This window comes from Crocodylus porosus, unplaced genomic scaffold (assembly GCF_001723895.1).
Source record: "Crocodylus porosus isolate Cpor-Errol unplaced genomic scaffold, CroPor_comp1, whole genome shotgun sequence".
Classification (NCBI taxonomy): Eukaryota; Metazoa; Chordata; order Crocodylia; family Crocodylidae; genus Crocodylus; species Crocodylus porosus.
In genome coordinates this window covers 19,119,313-19,141,388 of record NW_017728914.1, presented here as the reverse complement: position 1 = coordinate 19,141,388, position 22,076 = coordinate 19,119,313, and the positions used below count along the sequence as shown (strand labels likewise).

The 22,076-nt window shown below is 56.3% G+C and overlaps 1 long non-coding RNA gene across 1 annotated transcript; it reads right to left on the bottom strand.

The window, feature by feature from the left end:
- Positions 1 to 2,670: 2,670 nt before the first annotated feature.
- Positions 2,671 to 21,625, bottom strand: LOC109309996. The gene is made up of 4 exons (XR_002101108.1): positions 21,615 to 21,625; positions 21,433 to 21,441; positions 8,575 to 8,579; positions 2,671 to 3,984 (listed from the first exon to the last, which is right to left on the bottom strand). It is a non-coding gene; the product is annotated as an uncharacterized LOC109309996 (long non-coding RNA).
- Between the last annotated feature and the right edge of the window lie 451 nt (positions 21,626 to 22,076).

The window sequence follows — 22,076 nt, the reverse complement described above, 5'->3', positions numbered from 1 at the left end:
GAAGGAGCTGATGTAGGTAAGTCAGTCTTGTCTGCTCTGCCTGGTGACTTCAGAGACACCAGAGGCAAAGTCTGTGATGTTGCCAGCTAGGATGGGGTTAAGGTGTTGGGAAAAGTGAGTTTCACCAGTTGTGTGAGGGTCTCTGATGTCCAAAATGGTGGCTGCTTTCAGTGCAGGGCTCATCCATGCTTGCTCTGTTGACTGCTGATTGATGGTGCGAGCTGCCTGCTGATTGATGATGAAGGCTGGGAAAACCTGTTTGTAGGGTGTCCTTCCAACTTTGCACTAACTTGGGTGTGATTTTGCTTTTCCCCATTTTCTGAAAGACACAGCAGCACGGGCTGGTTGGGAGCATGGGGTGAGGTGCAGAACTCAACCACTGTTACACCCTGGCTTGCATTTTGCCTGTGGAGGTATGTTCCTTCCCTGTGGATCTGAAGCTGGGAAGTAACTGTTGTGTATGGAGCATAGGGGAGAGGGAGGCTTCCAGGGTGCCGGATGGAAGGGACGCCAGCCAGAGAGCTGCCATCTGCTTCTTGTCAGGCTGTTCTGAGCGCCTGTTCCTAGCTGCCGGCTGGCGGAGGTGGCTGGATCCCAGCGTGAGGATGTTGTAATGATGGATGTTCTGTTTACCCTGCACAGGATTGCACAGGATGTTAGTGCTTGTCTGCAAAAACTTTGCTGGATTTGGTCTCCCTTCCCCCACCCCCGCGTAGTTCACTTCCCCTCCTCCCTCTTCCCCACTATGTGCTCACTGTTGCTACCATCTATGGCCTTGCTCTATACACATCAGTGCCTGGGGCTGTTCTCCATAGCGTATCCAGGGATGGTCCTGCCCTCAAGTGCACAGGTTTTGGATGGCTTGTCCTCTCAGGGAGCTTGGGGATAAAGTTAGAACTGGGCCCCCAAGGTGCATTCCCATGGGTGACAGAGGTGCTGCTGTTTCCTTCAGGGAGAGGATGAGAGAGGCTGCTTTAACTTCCCTTAACTCTTTGTGTGCCTGAGCCTTTCCCTGCTTGCCTGCATGGGAACAGGCAGGGCAGGGCCACATTGCATTTGCTCTCACAGCGTTGAGTGTCTCCGAATGCTCTAACCTGTCAAGATGAGAGCCCAAGGCCTGCTCCCTACGTCTGCGCCTTCAGCCATCTCACTGCAAGCCCCGGTAGGATGGCTGCAGGATCCAGAGCAGACTGGCTTGTGTGGGTCACCAGGGTTGGCCTGCTAGCTAGCACCTTCCTTGAGCTCTCAGCATCTCGCTGCTTCCCAGGTGCCAGCTCCGACCACTCCCCTTGCTCCAAATCCGGGAGTCCTACCAGTCCTGTCTGTCTCCCCTGCTGCTCATTTTTAGTAGGGCTGACCGCTCCCTGGACCTCGGCAGGCTTAGGTTGGGGTGTCTCAGTCTGTAACCTGCATAAACCTGGCTGCACCCTGTGCTTTGACAAATGTCATACAAAGCCTTAATCTGGGGATCAACTGTCCCCACAAACACACTACAGCGCTCCAGGCTGAACTCGGGGCCTGCCCTGTTCTTTGTCTGCCTCAGAGGGGCTGATTGATGGGCTTCTTTCCAGTGGAAACCGCAACACTGCTCTCCACAGACCTGTCCGCCCCACGCCAGGGGCCAGCTAGCCATCTGCAGGCTTGTGCCAGGCAGGAGGCAGCCCAGGGGAACTGCCACACCAGCTCAGTTTCAGAGAGATGAGTTCCTGCCATAAAAGGGAAGGAAGGAGCCCAGAAGGACGTCACCCAGGCCTGTTTGCTCTCTCCCCTCTCCTCCACCTCCCATGACATCACCCTTATTTATCTATCTAGCCATCCATCAATCATGTGTTCTCATATTGCTGTAGTATCTGGGTCCCACGGTTCCCTGGGACAAAGCCTGTGGTGGTTATTTTTTAACTAGAAGCTAGTACCGATTTTCCTTGGAGCTCCAATGGCTGAGGCGTGAAGTGTGGCACTAGTCACAGCTCATTTATACCTTGACCTACCAGCTGTGCCAACCACAGAGCTCCCTCCACAGGGAAGTGGACTCAGACCCCTCTCCAAGGCCGCTGCAAGGTCAGGACCATCAGGCAGCCTGGGCTTGGAGGGGGAACAACTGGGGTAGACACATGACTCTTGAGTGGTAACCTTCAAATGACACCTTGGGTCCCTGGAGTCCATCTCCAGAGCTGTCATTCATTTTGATGCCCCAGCTTCACACTGCAAGAAGTGATGGCAAAGCTCTGTCTGCCTCATCTCCCCATGTAACACCATGGTGAGTCCCTGGCTCTTGTGAGCTCTGAAAGTAAAGCACCAAGCCCAGCTGGCTGCCAAAGCACATCTGCAGGTGTAACCATGCAGCACTGGCTAAGCTTCCCCCCACTGCCCACACTGGGATGAGGCTGGGGAGGGGCTGGAGGGGGGACATTCCTAGCAGCCTCTACTGCATTAGACAAAGCAGCTTGTTCCCTGCTCATCACTGCTCAGGAGAGCCTGGTGTAGCTCCGTCCTCTGACATAACTCCTTTGCTTTCCATTTCTGAAAGGAGTTGCCTCTGCTCTCAGTGAGTGTTGTCAAAAGGGGGCTGGGAAATCCTATTCTGTCTGTAATCTAGCTAGGCGTATGTGCGTGCTCATACATGCACATGTGCATACACACCTATGCACTGACATGTAAGCACACACACGCACATGCACGCACACACACGGCTGACAAGCACGTGGTGGAATGGTCCCAGCCAGGCTCCTTGGGGGCTAGAAGTCCCCTGCAGTCTGCGCCCTTGCCCCTGTGTCCAGCTAGTGCCCCCGCCCCATGTTTCTTCTTCCCTGCATACCCCTGCCTGCACACCGGATGGATACGGACAGAGCTCTTCAATGTCTCCCAGCCCAAGGTGCAGTGCTGCATCTCTGGTCAGTTGTGAGTCTGAGATGAAGCACTGTAGCTCGGGAAGGGAGGAACTGTGCAGCTGAGAGACGTGTGTCAGCCCAGCAGGCCTGGGGGCTCCCTGGCCATGGGACCTCCTGCTCCAGAAGAAGCTTGACCTGACCAGCTGGAAGGAGGACGAGGCACTAGTTGGCTCAGACATGAAGAGCAGGATCAGGTGAACTGGGGCCACACAAGACTCATGGGCTCTCTAGCACCAAGCCCAGTCCTCAGGCAGGACTCAGGATGGCACTGTGGTTGCTACGGGACAGGGCTGAGGAAGGACTTTCATGGATATAAGCATCAAGGAGGCATCCCTCCAGGATGCCATTGCCTTCTCTGCTGAGTCTCTGCACCAGTTCTCCTGCTGAATCTGAGGGCCAGGTTTCAAGGAGCTATACTCATGGTGGTGTCGGTGCAAAGCAAAACTCAAGGCCTGTGGCTGGAGTAGAACATATCTAGGGGCCAATGGCACAGGCCCAAAGCTCCCTCTGGGCACAGGCCATACAGAAATGGATTCAGCCCACCCAGGGAAAGGGTGAGGGGGGTGGGAACGGATGATCCGGTTAGAGAATGATGAGAACAGATGGGCTGAGTGGGATAGACACTGTACAGGAGGGACTTTGCTGGGATAAGGTGCCCAAAGCACTGCACTCTGTGGCACCCCATGTTGACAGCAGGTGGAGCTGTGCTTGGCTAATGAAGGCTCAAAGATAGGGAGGAAGGTGGAAGCAGAAGGTCCTCTCCTTGCCGTGTCCTCAGGGTCCAGTTTTCCCAGGAATCCCTCGGGCGCTATGTTGGGGATTCCTGGAAATACTGTTCTTGGGGCCGTGGCTCAGCAGCTGGAAAAGGCCTCCTCCTTGGGCCATCAGGGGAATTGGAGAGCAAGGTCCAGAATCACTTCAAGTATTAGCTGGGCTGAGCGGGATGGAAGCTGGGACACCGGAGCCCCCTGCCCTGTCACCCCTTGGACTGAGGGAGGGCGGGCATGCACCACAGCGCCTCCAGACCAGAGGGACCTCCACACCCAGCTGAGTACGACAGCTCCTGCATTCGCAGCTCACTGCAGTACCAAGCACTCTCAGGGCCAGACTGCTCCTTCGGTACTGGCTCACCACTTCTTCCATACAATGCGTTGACTTTCCCGAGGGGCTGAGTGATGGGTGGGTGGTGACATCCTTCTTGCTGCTCTGTGTGTTACTTGGCCACAGCTGTATAAATAAAGATCTGGGCTCTTGATTCAAGTTGTGCTGGGCCGTTTCTTCATGCTGGTCGGGCGGGGGGTGAAAGGGTCAGGCCTTGGCATCAGCAATGGCACCGCATTGTGCACAGGTGAGGTGTGGCATCCACACTCTGCAGCGAGCCTCCAAGCAGCAGCTGGGCCACAAGCACCCCTGAGGCCGTGGCCTTTGGGGCACAGCAGCAGTTGATGCATGTTCGTATAGCTCCTAGCACAGAGGCCTACACCCAGTGGGTTACAGCATTAGGTGGCAGAGGGGCAGGCGCTGCAGGGGCACTGCAGTCCCCACTCCCCGCCAGAGTGTGCAGCCTGTGCTGAGGTGTCCCACAGCGCCCCCCACACAGCCACAGGTACCAGGCTCCTACCACAGAGCATGGTCCCTGCTCCTTCCTCTGAAAAGGAGACACCGTAAAAAAGACTGGGCGACAAGCACCACCTACTGGCTACATCTGCACTTGCACAAAGCCCGGGAAAGCCAGGGCGGTTGCAGCATCCTGTGGCAGAGGAGGCAAACGAGGGAGACTTGGCAGATGGCACCCCAGTGGGCAGAGCAAGGAGGGTGAGGCACAAGGGGTGACCAGCAGCTTAGCCTGACATCTCCAAACAACTGGGCCTTTACAAAACCATGAGGATGGTTCCTACCTTTCTTCCTACAGGTGGACCTGACCTTAGCTGGTTCTGCTGTCGCCAGCACAGTGCCAGCGGCAGGTTCAGGGCTCAGTTCCTGGCACACATGGCGATCATTTTGCATGGACGACCTATTTATGAATCAAGGGCCGTGCCATTAGGGGCTGTTCAACCACTATGATGCTCATAAGCTGAGACGTGATGCTAGGTAGGTAGCAGCTTCTAGCTCCCCAGTCTGTAGAAGGGGGCTGGCGCTGCTAAGAGCAGGAGAACAAAACATGGTCACACCCGAAAGCAGGTATGTGTTCAAAGGTCTCCAAGCTGATATACTGCAGGCCTGCTCCCCTTTGGAGGGGCCAAGTGCGGGCTGCTTTGCTCTAGGCCAGAGCCAGGGAGAGATGTGATGGGCAGGTGGTACTGCAGATCAGGACTGGCCCAGGCCTGCGTGGTGGGGGCGGGGGGAGACCTCCTCCTCCTACCCCGGCCTTGGAACTGGAGCATTCCTGGGGTTCAGGGCTGCAAGGTGCTGGGGGAGGCAGACGACTGGACCAGCCGGGTGTGCCAGGCCTCAGGACTAGGGGAGCTGGCAATGCTCTATGGGGCTGGCAGAGCTGGAGGGAAGCAGGTGCACACGGTGGGCTGGGAGCAAATACACACAGATCCTTGTGCCTATGAAATGGGTACAAGAGTTGCAGTCCTGCTGGCGCCAAGGGGCTGAAACCCTCGCCACCTTCCAGTGTTGGCTCCTCTTGCCCAGCTCCTCTCTGTAATGAGGATGGGAGGGCTGGGTGATGGGGTGGAGAAAAAGCCATCCTTTGCCTCCACGCGCAGGATCAAAGTAGAACAACTGGAATAACTGCTTTGGGAGGTGGTGGCACCCCAGCACATAGTTGCAGCCCTTTCTTTTGACTTAGTTACCCCAGCCCCAATCACCAGCCAGTGGGGGCAGGAAGCTTGAGGTGGGGGGGGTCATCCTTCTGAGCCATGAGTGTCTGACCACAGGGGTCCCAGGCTCTCCTGGAGCCCAGGCCCTTTAGGTTACTAATGTGGCTTCCCCATATGATCCTTGGCCTGGCCACCTGGGAGAAGGGCAGGGCCCTGGTGTGAGAAGCAGCCATGGTGGAGGGTGGTTTGGGGGGGGGAGTGCGGGGAGGCGGGCAAGCTGAGCTAAGTCTGACTGCGCTCAGCCCTGGGCTTCTCTGCCCTCCTGGTAGGGGCTGGACTTGGCAAAAGGAAAGCAATGCCTCAGAGCCTGAAAGGGTGCATGCAGCCGTGATGCCTTAGGACTAGGGGCAGGCCAAGCTATGCTGCATCTGTCCTGGAGCACTAGTGCTGCGCAAATAGCTGCCCCAGGACTTTGCCCAACCAGCTGGTCACCTCCACTCGTTCCTGTCCCTGTCTGATGCCTCCTTGGGTGCCTAGCACCTGTGACCTGCGCCCTGCCTGACCATGGTGTGCTCCTTGTCAGCTCAGCCCCTGTGGCCTGGTTCTCAAGCACTGGGGCCAGGGTAAGTGGCACACAGTCCATCCTTGGCCCTCAGCCCAGATTGCCCTCATGAGCACTGAGGCACAGAGCAGGCCATGAGGAGGCACTGCCCCGACTCAGAGGAGCTGCGAGCCCATAGATTCATACATGTTTGGGTCAGAAGGGACCTCAGCAGATTGAGTCCGACCCCCCTGCCCCGGGCAGGAAAGAGCGCTGGGGTTAGAGGACCCCCAGACAAGTGCATGTCTAGCCTCCTCTTAAAGACCCCCAAGGCACCACCTCCCTTGGAAGCCCATTCCAGATTTTCGCAGTCCTTACTGCAACCCTTCCTGATGTCTAAGCTAAATCTGCTCTCTATCAGTTTGTGGCCCCCATGGCTGTGTCGCCAGCCCAGGCTGAGCCAGATGGGGCCCTCAGTGTAGCAAGTTGTGTGAGCTCCTTGGCACTGCACCAGCCCTGGAGACTGGAGGGAGATTTCCCTGGGTCAGAGCAAGGTTAAAGAGTGAGGGACACAGAGCGCCAGCCCTCCCCTCGGTCCAGGCTGACAGGGCCACCGGGATCCCAGCTGTCTGTTCCCCAGGCCAGCCCGGAGCACAGGCAGGGGGAGCTCCAGGTCCCTGACACAGATATAAGCCTGGCTGCCAGGGCTGGTACACCAGGGTCCATGCAGGCCTGGTAATAAGTCAAGAGAGACAGACAGCCTTAGGGGCGGCATTGGTTCTGTAAGTTGTGCTTACTGCTATGGCAGACCCTCTTCCTCATGCCATGATGTCCCTTCTGGGGCCTCTGCTGTGGGCCTGTCCCTGGCACTTTCCCAGGGACAGCCCTGCTGTGCCCAACTCACTGGTGAGCATGCAGGCGCCACTGCCCATCCCACTGACGCCCTAGTCTGGGCTGGTAGCACTGCCCAAGGCGAGCAGGGGGCATGCACCACCTCCGCTGGCTGTCAGTGCAGCCTGTTCTCCTTTCCCCAGCAGGGGGCACCAGCAAGATGGCACTTGGCCCCTTGCTCCCTCACACGCCCCACCGTGCTCTGAGTCACGGGGCGGGCATGGAGTGATTCATCTGCCGGAAGCCCTTCCTCAGCGCTGCACATGGCTTCAGCACTGCACCTGCTTGGGGCCACAGGCCCCCTTCACCAGGGCCTTTGAAATCAGCCGCGTAGGACACCCCTCACAGTGGCACGGAGGGCAAGCTCTGCCCACCAGGGTGCTCTGCAGGCACTTAAGTGAATCGCTATGGCGCACGCAGCCAGGGTCTCCAAGCCACACACCCGTGGCATGCACACCTGCCTGTTGTGCAACACAGCATGGTACCCGCAGCCTCCTCCGCACTCCCTGCCCATAGCATGCCCTCCCCGGCTCTGGGCCAGCTGTGCTCACCCCCTTACAGCACCACTTGGTACCCAGGGGGCCACTCGCTGCTCCCTGGGCCCTGCTGTGCTCCCTGCCCCTGCTGTGCTGGATGTGACTCTCTTTGGGCCCTGCCAGTAGCTGGTGGCTTCCCAGCCAAGCCTGTCCATTTTGCCAGGTGGGAGGCAGCTGAAGGGATGCAGAATGTGAGGTCCCAGGGTCCCGTTACTGTCAATGGATGGAAGTGACAGATAGATCAGCCCAGTCCTGACAGCTAAGACAGCAGCCAGTGTTCAAGGAGCCAGCCTTCCTTATGGACCATCCACGTGAGGGGCTGTAAGCATGTAGGGAGGGCGACAGGAAGGCCTGGAGGTACATGTGAGTGCCTGAGCTTGCTGCACAGCCCATCAGCAGCCCTGGGGAATTGCCCTTCTGGGAAGCCCTGGATGATGGGGAGAGACAGGGCTGTGCTGCCCTCCGAGAGCCGCTCACTCATCCAGCTCCATGGGAAACACTGTCCCTGCTGCTGAAACTGCCCATGGACACCGTGGGCAGCCACGCACAATGTAGGGTTGCTCTCATCTGCCCCAGGCTCAGAGTTGGCCCCAGCATGAGGAAAACGAGGGGATACAGAGGTGTGAAGACGTGCTTTGGGATGAACTGTAGTGCAAAGGGCCAGGGTTGGAAAGTCAGGGCACTGTGCTGATGCTGCCAGAGGTGAGAGAAGCCTTTCACTCTGGCTAAACCAAGGCAGTGTTTCTCAAACTTTTAAGTAGCAAGTACCCCCTAGCTTCTGAAAATTTTAATAAGTACCCTAACACTCAATTATGCAGGGGATTTTATATTTACAGACTAATGTGCACTATATGCGCTGTGTATATAAGGCCATGATATGACAGATGTCTGATCTGGTGTGGACAGGGTTGCCACCTTTTATACCAGAGGTGCACATCTCAAGTATGTACCTGGGCTAGAGGTGACGCTGCCCAAAGCTAGGAGGGCTGAACCCAGTGCCGCGCAAAGCACTGCACACCAAATTATTACTGGGGAATTTAAAGGGCCATGCAATGTGGAGCACACCAAATTTTTTGCCATAGTTTTGAGAGGAAAAGAGGGCGCGAGAGAGTGTTGGGGTACCCGCATACCACTTGCCTGTGTCTCACATACCCCCAGGGCTCCATGTACCACAGGTGGAGAAACTATGAACCAAGGGACAATGTAACACCCTTTTGTTTAGCCACAACTGAAGCCCCTAGGACTGGGCTGGGATGAAGCCAAGGCAACGGCTGGGCTATGCAGCCCACAGGGCTTCTTTGGGATCTAACAGGGAATATAGCAGTATGCCCAGAGCCAAGGGCACAGACAAAACAAGCACAGGGCACATAATAAGAGTCACCGACCAGGAGGGCCTTTTGACCAGAGCAGTCTCTGAAGGAGGCTTCCAGCTCTTTGATCCCTGCTGTGCCCCAGGACAGGAGACAGGCACATCCACATTCCTTGTAAACAAGCAGGATTGCATCAAAGCAGCGCAGGATTGCATCAAAAAAATGCCCAACTCCAGCATCAGTTTCCCCTCATGGAAACAGCCTTCAAGACCCTGAATATTGACTCACCGCTTTGGTCAAGGTGATCAGGGGCTGATGCCTATGTGAGGCAGGACTCAGGATTATCCCCTCCCCCTGGAAGATGGCAAGTGGGCTGGGGACAGCTTATGGTTGCTTTCCGTACACCCAGATGCCCCACTCTGGGTGTTGCTCCTTGCCTCATATGCTCACTGTACCAGGGGCCTCCTGTGTGGCTCTATTTATATCCTGCCCTACTCATTTGAAGTGTGGCTTTGGCCACCTCTTGCTGCTAGGCCCATCTGCCTGCTAGACTCGCTAAGTGATACTTTTCCTCCAGCTTCTGCAGCCAGTTCAGGAGGGACCCCCCCCAACCTGATCCCAGCTCCCCTGGCTCTCAGCTGGGGGAGCAAAACCCCAGGTCACAGGCAAGTCACCAGCAGCTTCCCAAGGCTCCCAAGCACAGCAGCTGCCTCTCTCTCACATGCACACCCCGCCATCCACGTGCAGGCTCTGCATCATCCTCTCTCACTAGTTGCTCTTCCCTCACCTCCTCCTCTACCTCAGTTAATCTTTTTGCCTTTAGGAAGCGCACAGGACAGCAGAGCCCTATGCCTTCGTTCGACTGGCGCTGTGGAAAGCACCAGCTTGTGGAGGGTTAACAGCGCTCAGAGCCTCTCGTGAAGCAACTGCTGAATCAGGGCTGTGTAGGCAGGCAGGCACACCCAGGTGAGGCTCTTGCAAAGCTCATGCAGGGCATGCGAAGGCAGCCAGCCCCTGGCAGCCTCTGCCTGCCACTCCCACCCTGGCTCCTGCTCTGCTCAGCACCTCCACTCCTGCTCTCTCATCCTCCCTCTTCCCCTGATGCACTGTCTCTCTCTCTCTCTCTCTCTCTCTCTCTCTCTCTTTCTGCTTTAAGTCCCAGGTATAACCTGTCATGCCTCCCTCTTTCTGTCTGTGGAGGCCTGTGTCTCACCAGAGCTCCCCTGCCCACCCTGGCTCCCAGTGGGAGAGCGGTGAGCTGCCTCCAGTCCTGCTGCACTCCAGCTGCGTCACACTCATTCACTGTTGAGCCACACAAAGGCAGACTCTGGGTCAAGGAGTGGCAGGTCCCTGACAGGCACTCCTGTCCCTGGCACAGTGCCTGGGACTTCAGTGGGTGCTTGGCAGGGAATCAGACCAGAGGGTTAGAGCTGGGAAAGCACTGCAGGAGCCGGCAGTCTGTGAGCTACCCTGACCCACCAGCTCCAGTGAAACTTTGCCCCCTGGGGAACTCCCCCTGGGCTTACCAGCAGCACAGAGCCAGCCACTGGTGTGTGGGTAACTGCACTGCCAGCCTCCTCTCCAGTGAGGCCTGGTTCCTGGCCTGCCCGTCCCTATACAGCTGAATGATCTTTTGCATCTGAAATGCAGCCTTGTGGTGCCAGGCTCCCTTCCCAGTGTCCTGCAGTCACATCTGCAAGCCTCTCCCTTTGATTTCTTTGATGCATGCCATGTCCCACATTTGAGCCTCATCAGATTGAAAGGGAACGGGGCGTGTGTGTGTGTTACTGGCTAATCTGAGGCTCTCGCATGCATGTGTATGTATATGTGTGTGTGTGTGTGTGTGTGTGTTACTAGCTAATTTGAGGCTCTCATGTGCGCATGTGTGTTATTGGTTAATTTGAGGGGTGGGGGGGAGTGTTTAGGCAATACAGACAATACAGGCCCAGGCTAGCCCGGTCCAGTGCAGTGGAGCTGAAAAGCAGGCAGTGCAGGAAGCTGCTGGTTTGGGTTTGGTCAGGGCTGTTTTTCCTGGCAAAGGAACAAACACAAGTGCAGCTGCCACTTCCTCCTATTCTGGAGGCTAAATGGCTTTGCTGGTAAGCACCCACCAGCACTATGGCTAGTAACAATGGAGCTGGGCTGCCTCCCTGGATTTCCTTCCACCTCACATCCCTCCCCACCCCATGTGAGCAACACATGCCTCCAGCTGTGCCCCAGCAAGCAGGTGAGCTGCACTATCAGCTCAGCTGGGAGGCAAAGCATCATGTGGTGAAATGGCCCTGCCTCTCCCTGGGCTGCCCTCAGAGTGTGGGCACGCATTTGCCTGGTGCATGCAAGAGCCAGGCCACTGGTGGCAGCTGGTTATGGCACTGACAGAGGTTAGGAAACTGTCACTGCCTGCATAGGGAGAGATGTGAGCACTTGAGTTAATAGAGCCTCGGCAGGAACAACAACTGCATTTCATTACTGGGGAAACTGAGGCACTGCACAGCTGAGAGTGAGAGTGGGAAGAAAGCTCCTGGCTTCTGCCTCCCAATCCTTGCTTTAACCACAAACTCCCTCCTTTCTCTCATGCAGGGAGGCATTAGGCCAACACCTGCTCTTGAGGAAAGTGTCCAGGGGTCTGTACTGCTCATTAAGAGGTCAGGAGCTCCATGTTGGGAGTCTCTACTGAAAGAGGCCCACCTTTTCTGGAAGGCTGAGCTGGGGTTTGAATTCGCGACTGCGGGAGGCTACTTAGATCCTCTACTGCCAGCCCTGCCTGCTGCCCCAGCTCTTACTTCTATGGCCACAGCTTCCTCCCAAGGCAAACACATCTCCTCCCACTTCGGAGAAAGGTTCCAGCCCGCCACTGCACGTAGCCTGGCTGCTGCCAAACTTGGGCCTTTCCAGAACTAAGGAATCAAGTCCTGGGTCTGGAAGCCTGCCAGGGGTGCAGTGCTGCAGGCAGGTAACAGCTAATCATTAGGTGGAGTCAGCTACTGCCTCCACATAAACCCCAAATCAGCAGCAAGTCCCAAGAGGATTATCCAGGCTGGGCCAATTCCCTTTCACGTCAGCAAGGAAGCAGAGCAGAGGAGTTACTGCTATGACCCTTCCATAACAACGGCTTCCCACTCCTTCCCAGTCCCCCACCCCAAATGGAGACTTTCCCCCTTCCCAACACCTAGTTTTCCTTTCGGGGAGGGAAATGTGGGGTCTCAGCTGTACAGACTTTCAGCACTAGTATGCAGCGAGCAGGTAGGCAATGCAGAAAGTACTCCAGCCCTGGGAATCACTGTGCTATCCGCTCCAAGCATGGGAAAAGCACGAGTCAGGCCCCCAAGATTAGCCTAAAATGAATATGGCTGGCATCTTATTTTGGTTTCTGGTTCCTGCATGTGAGCCAAATTTTCCAGCTTCTCTCCCCCCACAGGGCTCTAAACTTAGCTGCTACTTAAAAGGAATGTTAGACAGGAAAGTGGAGATTCTCACCTCATCCCATGGCTCCAGAAACTGGGGCTTTACTAGGGAAGCCCCAAACCCTAGGAGATGTGTAATACAAACACAAGAGTTGGCAACAGTGGGATCACATTCCTGCACACCCTAAGAAAAGGGGCCCCCTTCTTCAACATGCCCCACCCCAAGCTGTTCCATTAGCTTAGTGTGGCTTTCTGATGGCTCCCATAGGATGTCACATCACCCTGGACTGCCTTTGCAGACACTCCTTGATCCCAGGTACATGATAGTAGTGGTGGGTTAGACAAATGAATCCATGCATGAGGTTTCACACAAACACAAGGAGAGACAGCCCCAAACCACTGATTCAGCATACGGGAACGTCCGTCTGTACTCTGAACACTGCTTTCACCTCCAGCTCCCCCATATAGTAGCTCAGTGGGTAAGACCTGTTTTCATTACCTTGCCCCAAAGGCAGCACCTCTGCCAGCAGAGCACTCATTGATGCCTTGCACCAGGGCATGGCTTCAGCAAAGCTACAACACAACTGGCGTCACCTCCCCAACTCCTCCAGTCCCACCCTGGCCCTGGCCCTGGCCCTGGCCCTGCCCCAGCCCCAGCCTGGCTGGTAAGATCACAGCAACGTGAAGGAGAATGATGCACAGATGACCTCACAAAACCATGGCTAGAAACAGATGGAAAGAAGGCCACCCTCTTATGTGCTTACATTTCATAGTTTCATAGTTTCATTTTGCCATGAGGGTGGGATAAGAGGGTCACATTTATCATTCATCCCTCCTAGGACCAGATGCAAAACTTCTGTAATGGCTACAAATCCTTTGGATTTCCAGGGTGTTCCTAACCCAGCTAAAATATCAGCAGCAACCCCAGCTCCCAGAAGGCCAGCCTCATGACCCTGAAAGCCTGCAGCCCTCCTTCTCTGGGACACCTGTGGGTTTTTGTGCCCCTGGGTACAGAGTTACTGTCTTGCAGGCATCTCCTCTGCTGTGAATTCCTCCCAGCCAGCCAGGGCTGCCTCGTCTCCCACTCTCCTCCTCACACCCTGTTTTTAGCCCCACGTACAGGCTTGTGCTGTGCAGTGACTTGGCCCCTAATGTGCTGAGGCTGCAAACACAACCGGGAAGAAAAGGGAAACCACATGAGAAAGTAGAATTCCTGGGATGTCAGTACGTGTCCCTGCCACCGCCCTTCCACTGGTGCTTGGGAAGCCACTTGATGAACCAGCCCTTCAGAAACTAAGGGGATGATATTGCAGCAGAGATCTTTCAGGCCTGCAAGATGACTCACATCCAGGCTCCCAGATGGAAGCCAGAATCTGCTGGCTGAAGGTGGATCAGTGGGGCGTAACACTCCTCCTGGCTCGGTTCCTTGTGTCTTGATCAGAGGAGATGCCAGCAGACAGTGGGTGGGTTCACCACTTGCCAGAGAGCTGGGGTTGTCACAAGCACCAAGGTCACTGTGTTCCTGATTCCAGTTGTCACTCGGACCAGAAGCCCAGCTTGTGTGCAGGCTGAGGGGCCTTCTGGAGCCCTTGCCCAAGGATGGACCTGAAGCTGACATTAACCCAGTTAGCAGTGGTGGATGGGGTGAGGGACTGGGAATGAGCACCGAAGAGTCAAGAAAGCAGAGCCATTGCTCCCAAGCACTGAAATTCCCAGTGATGGAGAATGGCACCACTCCTGTCAGGGAGCTGGGCAGGCTCCTTCACATGACATGTTGCAATATGGCAGGTGCTGGAGGTTTCTGCTCCAGGAGGAGTCTGCCTGTTATGCTCCGAACACATCCCCAGAGACAGCTGTAGTGAAGGAAATAAAACAGACCCTGACACTGGCTTCAAGGCACAAGTCCCAGGGACGCAAAGTAGCAAGGACAAAATGCAGAGGGCACAGAGGGAAATCAACACATGAGAAGAACGTCTTGGCTCACATACCTATTTGCTAGCTTGCAAATGGAGGTTGTGTGCGGCCCCCTTTGATGCCATTCACAAGGATTTGGGGATGCAGGGCATGAACCGTGCAGAAATTCTGCTGAACTGTAAAAAAAAAACAACCTAGGTAAAGTAGTAAAAAAAAAAATGCAATGATGATAATGATCCTTTAAAACTATTGCTGGGGTAGAACTTGCCATGGGGGGAATTTGTTTTAATGAAGATCAATACCCTAGGGGACATGCTAGAGATGAAAATCCCACCAGCAATGCTTACGATAAGCAGTGCTTAGAAGATAACTCAGCCGATAGTCCTCCTGGAAAAGTGTCTGGCACTGAAGACTACGTGGTAGGAGAAGGGCAAGAAGATCAAAGAGCTGATTTGCTCATGGGGATTCCTTCCAAATGAGAAGTCCTTTGGCTAGGCCTGTGTGGTGGTGAGCTTGGAGAGGAGGCTGGCAGCATGGTGAGGGAAACTGCTGGATGAAAAAAGAAGGGGAAGATTCACTATACCGTGGGTGTTTTCTAGCCTGCCACTTGGGCTCACCAGCATCCTGCCCCTTCCATCAGCAGATACTACAGGTAGGGACAGTGAAGCTTTGCTTAGGCCCCACTGCAAGATATAGGGAGTGCCCGCAGAAAGGGTCTCCTGAGTTCGTGAGTACCAAAGGGCAGGGAATGTGGCCATTAGGAAGAGGGGCAGAATGCAGGGTGACTTGGTATAGGAGGAAGGTTGAGGGCATGCCCCAAGCTGGATAAGGCAGACCTTGCACCATCTTCCACACTTGCTTGAACAGCTCGTGGGACCTCTGGATTTTGGTCAGAGCTGTGCATGCACCCTTGTTTTTCCCCAGTCATGGCTACCAGGAAAATGAGGTGGGAAGATATACTTTCTCATTACCCCTCACCCCAAGCTTGGCGACAAGCGGACAGGACTTCCTGTGCCCCTTAACACAGACTTATCTTATTCAACAGCAGGAGTAAATCTGCCCTCACCCCTCTTCCCATTGCTTTCTATGCAGAGTCTGGGGGAAGCTCAGTAGCTGGCAGGCCCCGGCCTTGGCCCCCACGCAGGTGATGAGTGGTTTGGAGCAGGGCTATTCTACTGGAATCAACTCCCAGGCGGCAAGCACTCTCATGTAAAATCTCCATTTTCTGGAGAAACACTGGGGGAAATCAGAACACCGGCTCCCCCAGACAGCTGCGATGCTTGGGGCTATTTTGCTGCCTCCCTGCCGGCGGAAAGCAAAAGTGAGCTGAACCTGCGAGGTGGGCTGGTGAGGGCAGAGTGCCCCACTCTCTGCCTCAGCCTCCTGTTCCCACCACAGCCCTGGCTGCCGGAGAAGCCGAGTCAGGGCCCTCGGGGGGCTGAGGGAAGTCAGAGCTCCTGGTTCTCTGCTGGCGCAGTTGCTGAGGTGGGGGTGAGCAGGCAGGAGAGCCGAGCGTGCTGGTTCTCTGCATCCCTCACACGCTAGAGCCATCCGGGCGGGCAGGGAGCGAACCCCAAGTTCAGTTCAGGGATTCCTGCGCTCTGGCCACTCACAGCCAAGGCTGCACCATGCAACTGAACTGGGTCCTGACGAGAAGCAGCCCCCTGGATGTCCCTTTGTCCCTCTCTAACCCTGCCTACATCCTGCATGTCCCCCCCGTTACAATGGGGGGGCGCCAGGCTGCAACGGGGCTGCTGCGTTTCTCCAGGGCTCTGCTCTGCCTCCCTTCCTGTTCCACTTCTGCCTCGATCCCTGGCATTAATGCCACCCCCTACCCTCACTTGCTCTGGTATCGTGTGACGTGCCAGCAGCCGGGGAAACAGAAGAGCATGAGGTAAAGCATCCCCTCAGCACTTGCCTAATGCACAGCAGAAATCAGCTTAAAGCTAATCCTGCTTGTCCTGCTTTGGCTTCTGAGAAGCTGGTTCCTGCAGCAGCACACGCACGCAGGCAGGGAACAGAGAGCAGGGACGGGAGCCTTGGCCCCGTTAGCTGACGCTAAGGGTGAGGGGAAGGAGGGAAGGCTCTTGCTCTAGGAAGGTGACTTGTGTCAGTGAGTCAGGCCTCCATCAGCTGCTTACGCTGCCCAAGCACAGCAGAGGCAGGGCTGAGTCAGTGCCAGAAGAGCGTATGCAGCCGACGCTCTGGGCAAGGCCTGCCTACCCTGGCAGCCTCTCTCTCAGGCAGCCCTGCTGCCGCCAGGGCGTTTCCCCGAGGCGCGCTCGCTCCACCTCATCCTCCATCTAACGCCAGCAACGGGAGAATACTAGCAGCTTGCAAGAAGGACTGCAGAGTCCTCCCGACAGCCGCGCCTGCCCGCCTTGGGGTCAGCGGCTATGCAAGGCTACACCACGTATGCCGCACGGACAAGCTCAGCACCTCCGCGGGACGGACACGCCACCTCGCAGTGCAGGGCAAGCAAATTCTTGTATGAATCATATGTGCCTGCCCAAACTCAGCCTTCTGGCTCAGGGGCCCCGGGGCCCTCGCATTGCTTCCCCATGCAGAAACCAGCATGTGTCCAATCAACCAGGGCTCACACTGCCCCAACTACACTGATCTCTTGTGCTGAGTTATAGTACTGGTTTGGCAGACTGAGGAAGCTGCCAGACCCTCCCAGATGCACCGATGGCCAGCAGCCAGGCCCCAGCCCTCATATCCTCTATGGAGATCCCCTCCTTGCTGGTCCCAGCAGCCCCAGCTCTGTGCTTTGAGCACTGCGGCAGGTGGCGTGCTATCCTCAGTCTGAAACCAAAGACCCCACAGCAGGGATGGGCCCCCTGCCCAGCACAGCAGCTTTTATAGTTGTTAGAACAGCTCAGCACATTTCTAACCAGAAACACTCACCCACCCACCTGCTCCTGGCTGGGTTCAGTATTTCCAGGCCAGGGCATTATGAACACCCGAGATTTCGTGCTGGTGGCAGGTGCTGTGCTGAGAGCCCTGGAACCCGAAAGCCTTTAGTAGCGGCAGCAACAGCAAGCTCCCCATCCCTGCGTGAAGGATCCCCTCTGGAGGTAAAAGGGAGCTTAGAGGACACCACACTATTGGTTCTTGACCTCTCAAGGCCAGTCAGCAGTAGTATGGGGGGGGAAGGTGACTGGGACAGTCATCCCAGGTGCCAACATGGGGGTAGAGTTGGAAAACAACAGCTGCACAATCACATCCGCAGGAGTCTGCCCCAAGCATCTGGCTGCCCTGTTATATCTCTGCTGGCTGGCAGTGTCCTGCAGAATGGAGGGCTCCTTGTGCCATAGCAAGGGGGTTGTACTGTTGTGGTGAAACCCTGGGCAATACACTGCAAAGGATATGCCAAGCGGAGCTGGGTCAAAGAGGACCTGACACAGGTCAATGCCTGCGCTCAACTTCTGGCTGCCACAGGAGGCTCGGAGCCTAGGAGGGAGCAGGGAAGCCAGTTTGACCCTGCTCCCCATAGCAGGTGGGAAGAGGCCTCAGGTCCTGGCCTCATGAGACCCCCGATAGTCTTTGGACTTGCCCCTGGCTGACTAGCTCCCCTGGTCTCTCAGGTGTGCAGAGGTCAGCTCCATGGTGGGTTCACTCTCCATTTGCAGTCCAGACCCATGTCCTCACGGGAGCAGCACAGTCCTGCTGGAGCCTTGGCTACTGCTAATTGGGGTTGCTAATGGGTGAAGGGCACCTTGGCTGCAATTACGCTCAGCTAATCTCCCCTCACCCATGGCTGACGGATGTGAGCATGCATGTATATGCACATGCAGAGCCTGCTCTCAAGCTCACGGAAGAACAGTAGGTAGGGCAGGGGGATAAAAGCTTTCACTTCACTCAGGAGAATTCAGTGTATGTACCCCTGCCCGCTAGGCCAGCCCCCGGGGCCCACTCTGCAGGCAAGTCATGGGGCACGAGGCCAACATAACTCCCAAAAGAGCTGACACTGGCTCCTGGCCTGCCGGAGCAGAGCACCAGTAACCAAGCTCCTGCCAGACTGGAGGCGTGGACTCACCTCCTCTCCCTTCCACATTAGCTTTGTGTGAACTACAAGCCAGGCGAGCCCCGTGCCCTGCCTCCACAACTAGCCCCAAACACTGCAGAAGGCAGCGAACCCCCCCACCCCAACTGCACCAGGCAACTGTGCAATGCCCCGACAGCCTGTGAGAAGTACAGAGGGGCATTTCCATCCTGACCCCCTTCCCTCCTCTCGCCTGCGGTGATCAGCCCGCACCCTGCAGCATGAGACTGGATAGCTATGCTCAGCCCATTTGTCTGCATGGTTCCCCGGAGCATTAAACCCATGGGCAGCTGGACAGTGAGTGCCACTGTGTGTCCGACTAGCCCTCCAATAGCGCCATGCAGAGAAGGTAACTGTGTGGAGAAGCAGAGTTCTCCATACCTTTGCAGACAGACACCACAATGGCTGCCAGCCCCCCGTGCAAGTTGGCTTTCCTAAGAAATGCCAGAGCGCATCTTTACTGCTGGCGAGGCAGCTAAGGTGTGAAGGATTTGGGAGGACACTGGCAGCATTTGGTGTGGGGGGGAGGGGTGTTGTTTCATACCCTCTCACAGGCCAAGCGAATCCCTGCTGGAGGGGATCTGCTATCTGCCCTTCACCCATCACTGCACAAACTCAACAGCCAGGCAGTGACTCTCCATCCACTGGAGTGCCCCCCTCCCCCTGCCTGAGTCAGCACTGCAGGAAAGCCATGTCCATACTGAACTACTCGGGTGCCTTTTCCAGGCCTGCCTCGTGGGCAAATAACTGCTGTGCTGTGCAGCTCGGGACTCAGAGCACAAAGGAAGCAAAATCAGCAGAGGGAAGAGCCCAGCAAGGTGCAGAGAGGGGAGGGGAGAGGGACAGGGGTAGGGGCAGCAGAAGGAGCCAAGCCTTCTGGGGTGTCAGAGCCCAAGCTCCAGCCTGTGAGACATGGACCCTGAGGAGGTCACAAGGGACAGGCAGGGAGATCCCAGGTGCCAGAAATCCTGGCTGGAACTACTAAAGTTCCCTGCCAGCCCCAGCCCTGCCATCACCCACACACCCCCTGCTCCTCTCAGCTGTGCTTGGAGGTGCCCTGTGAGCCTGCAAGCCAGTACCCCTGCTGGTCACCCAGCAGTGCCATGCTGGGCTCTCCGGCACATGCTTCCCCACCCCCTTTTCACTAGGGGGATAAAGCAAGGCACACCCTGAATTCCTCGCTGCCTGGCAGCTTCTGCAGCCAGCGCACAAAGGTGAGCTGGCAACTCAGAGGATGGCAGAAGAAGAAAGGTGGGAGAGGAGCCAAGTCCTGCCCTCAGGAGGGAGCTGCTGCTTAGACATGCCCTGACTGCCAGGTGAACACAGGCCTTGAAAGCCCCTTTGTCAGCAACTCTTTGGTGCAGAACAGAGCCAGCATCCCCACTCTTGCTATGGAGCAGAGCAGCTCAAGGCCACCCAGGGTCAGGGCAGCGCTGCATGGCAGGGAGCTGGGATCCCAGGTCTGCTCCCCTTGCAGCATGGCAGCCTCCTCCACAAGCCCAGGGTGTGACTGCCAGCAGCTCCCAGCTGAAAGGGCCTGTGCAGAAAGCAGTGAACAAGGACCAGTAAAATGAAAGCCCTGGTACATGGCAGCAGCAGCAGCAGCAAGTCCTTTGGAAGGGAGGCAGGGGCAGCACAAACATCCACTGGCAATTATCTAAGAGGTGACCAGGACCATCCCCCAGGCTGGGAGCAGAACCCAGCGCTGATCCCCTCCACTCCAGCCCCACTCAGGTCCAGGGCTTGGATTGCTGAACATGGGTAACGTGCCCAGCCCCAGACAAGCCCTGCCATTAGGCAGCCCCTGTCCTAGAGAGGCCAAGGAGCACTGTGGGGCAGGCAACACAGGATAAGAAGCTGGGGCTGGCAAGATGGCAGAGGAAGAGCTTCCAAGACAGAAGGGAGCCAGGATGCAAACAGAGCTGGGCAGGGGCAGGGCACATGACCTCTCCCTTACCTGAGCTCAGCAGAACTGTAGCCATTAGGGTCCACTATGAGTCTGTTTACACTTTGATCTCTCTGCACAGGCTGCTGGGGGATGCCTGGCACAGAGGGTTAGTTCCTTCTGCTTATCTCTCTTTTTCCCCTTTGGAGGCACTTCAAGCCTCAGCAGCAGTTTATTGCACCTGTAACTCAATTTGCACCTTAACCCCTGTGAATTCACAGCTGCAGTTGCCAGGGACCTGGCCCCCACTGCACTGCAGCCCCAGCCAGTGAGCAGGAGGGAGCTGGGCCCTGGGCCCCTTGGTTTTCAAACACAAGTGGCCATGCCCTGCACCCTCCCAAACCAGAGCCCGCTGCTGGGGTGGCTGACCCAGCACAGCAAATGCCTCCCCAGCCAAGCTGCTGTGAGTTGTCTTAGTGTCCCCAGCTGCAACGTAAAGGGACTGCAGAAAGATGGATTCTGGGCAGAGGTTAGATGCTAGGGGCAACTAGGCCTTCTCCTACCAATAGAGACTGCAGGACACAAGCAGTGACAACAGCTCTGAGATCAGATTACAGGCAGGACACGTGAGAAAGCAGCAGTACCGCTATTTGCCCATGAACCAAGAACCCCATGACACCCTGCCCTGATGTGTTTTTGCTGGAGGATCTCCATGGGAAAGAGCACATTTTTGTCAGCATGGCTCCAGCTTCCCATCTCCCTTCCCAGAAAGGGGGTGCCCAATAGCAAGTTTGCCATAGCACAGGGAAGCAACATAGGGCTGCAACGTTTTTGGGCAGAGTGCCAAACACACCCACAACCTCGACTTGTAAGATGTTGTCACAACAGGGGCAGACAGTGGGAGCACACCAACGGGCCTGATCACTGTTGCATCAGTGCAGCCCTGGCCCCTTCCCTGCTGTCCACTGCGAGGCGCACGTGCCAAGCAAAATGCTTGCGTGCCATGCTCTGACCCATGCCAGGGATTGCCTACCTGTGTTGTAGTGTTCGGGGCAGCTAAGCAGGGAATCCTGCATGTGTGCAGGGTGCTGGACTAGATGTCCCTCAACCAGGGGCAAGGCCTGTGTGCTTTCCACACAGCACCCTGCATAGTGCGGTCCTGCCCAGGACGGGGGGAGCAAATAGGTGGTTTCTAGTGAGGGCCCAGTCAAATTCATCCATTGCACAAAAGCAAGTGCCTCCCCCATCACAGATCACAGCTTGCACAGAGCGTCAAGGCAGCTGCACTGCTGACTAGCTTCTGCCCTATGATTCAGCCCTGCCCAGCAGGCAGGGGCTATGCTGCTCCCGTCAGGCTGGCCAGCAACCTGCCCTTAGCTCACATTTACAGATGAACTTTGGACCAGCCCCAGGCATCTCCATGGAGTCTGACGCAGGGCCCAAGGGGCTCGTTGTTTGCAGTGAGGCTAAGTAAATAATTTGGCAACTGCAGCTGAAATCAGTCCCTATGAAGAGAGGGCGGAGGGATCGGTTTGTGGTTGGGCCAGCGCAAGCTCCTTTCTAAAGGCTCAGCTTCCGCCCAGCTCCCTCAACTGCTCTCAAAGACCTTCGCATAGCAACGGTACAAAGCTAAACACATACAATTAAGCAGAGAATTACAGACTGGGCGAGGTGGGGCCCATTTGCCTTCTTGTGGTGCAGCTGCCATGAGGGAAACAGGTTTTCGGCCCCACGCAAGCCTGATCCTCTCCTGTACTGAAGCAGGCACTCAGGCCTGCAGGCTGAAGACAGGACTCAAACTACATGTGCTCATTTCACCAGCTGAAGCCAAGGCCATTGGTTTGAGTTTTCTTTTGGCACAGCTCTGCCAGTGCTCCCCCATCCGTTCCTTGCC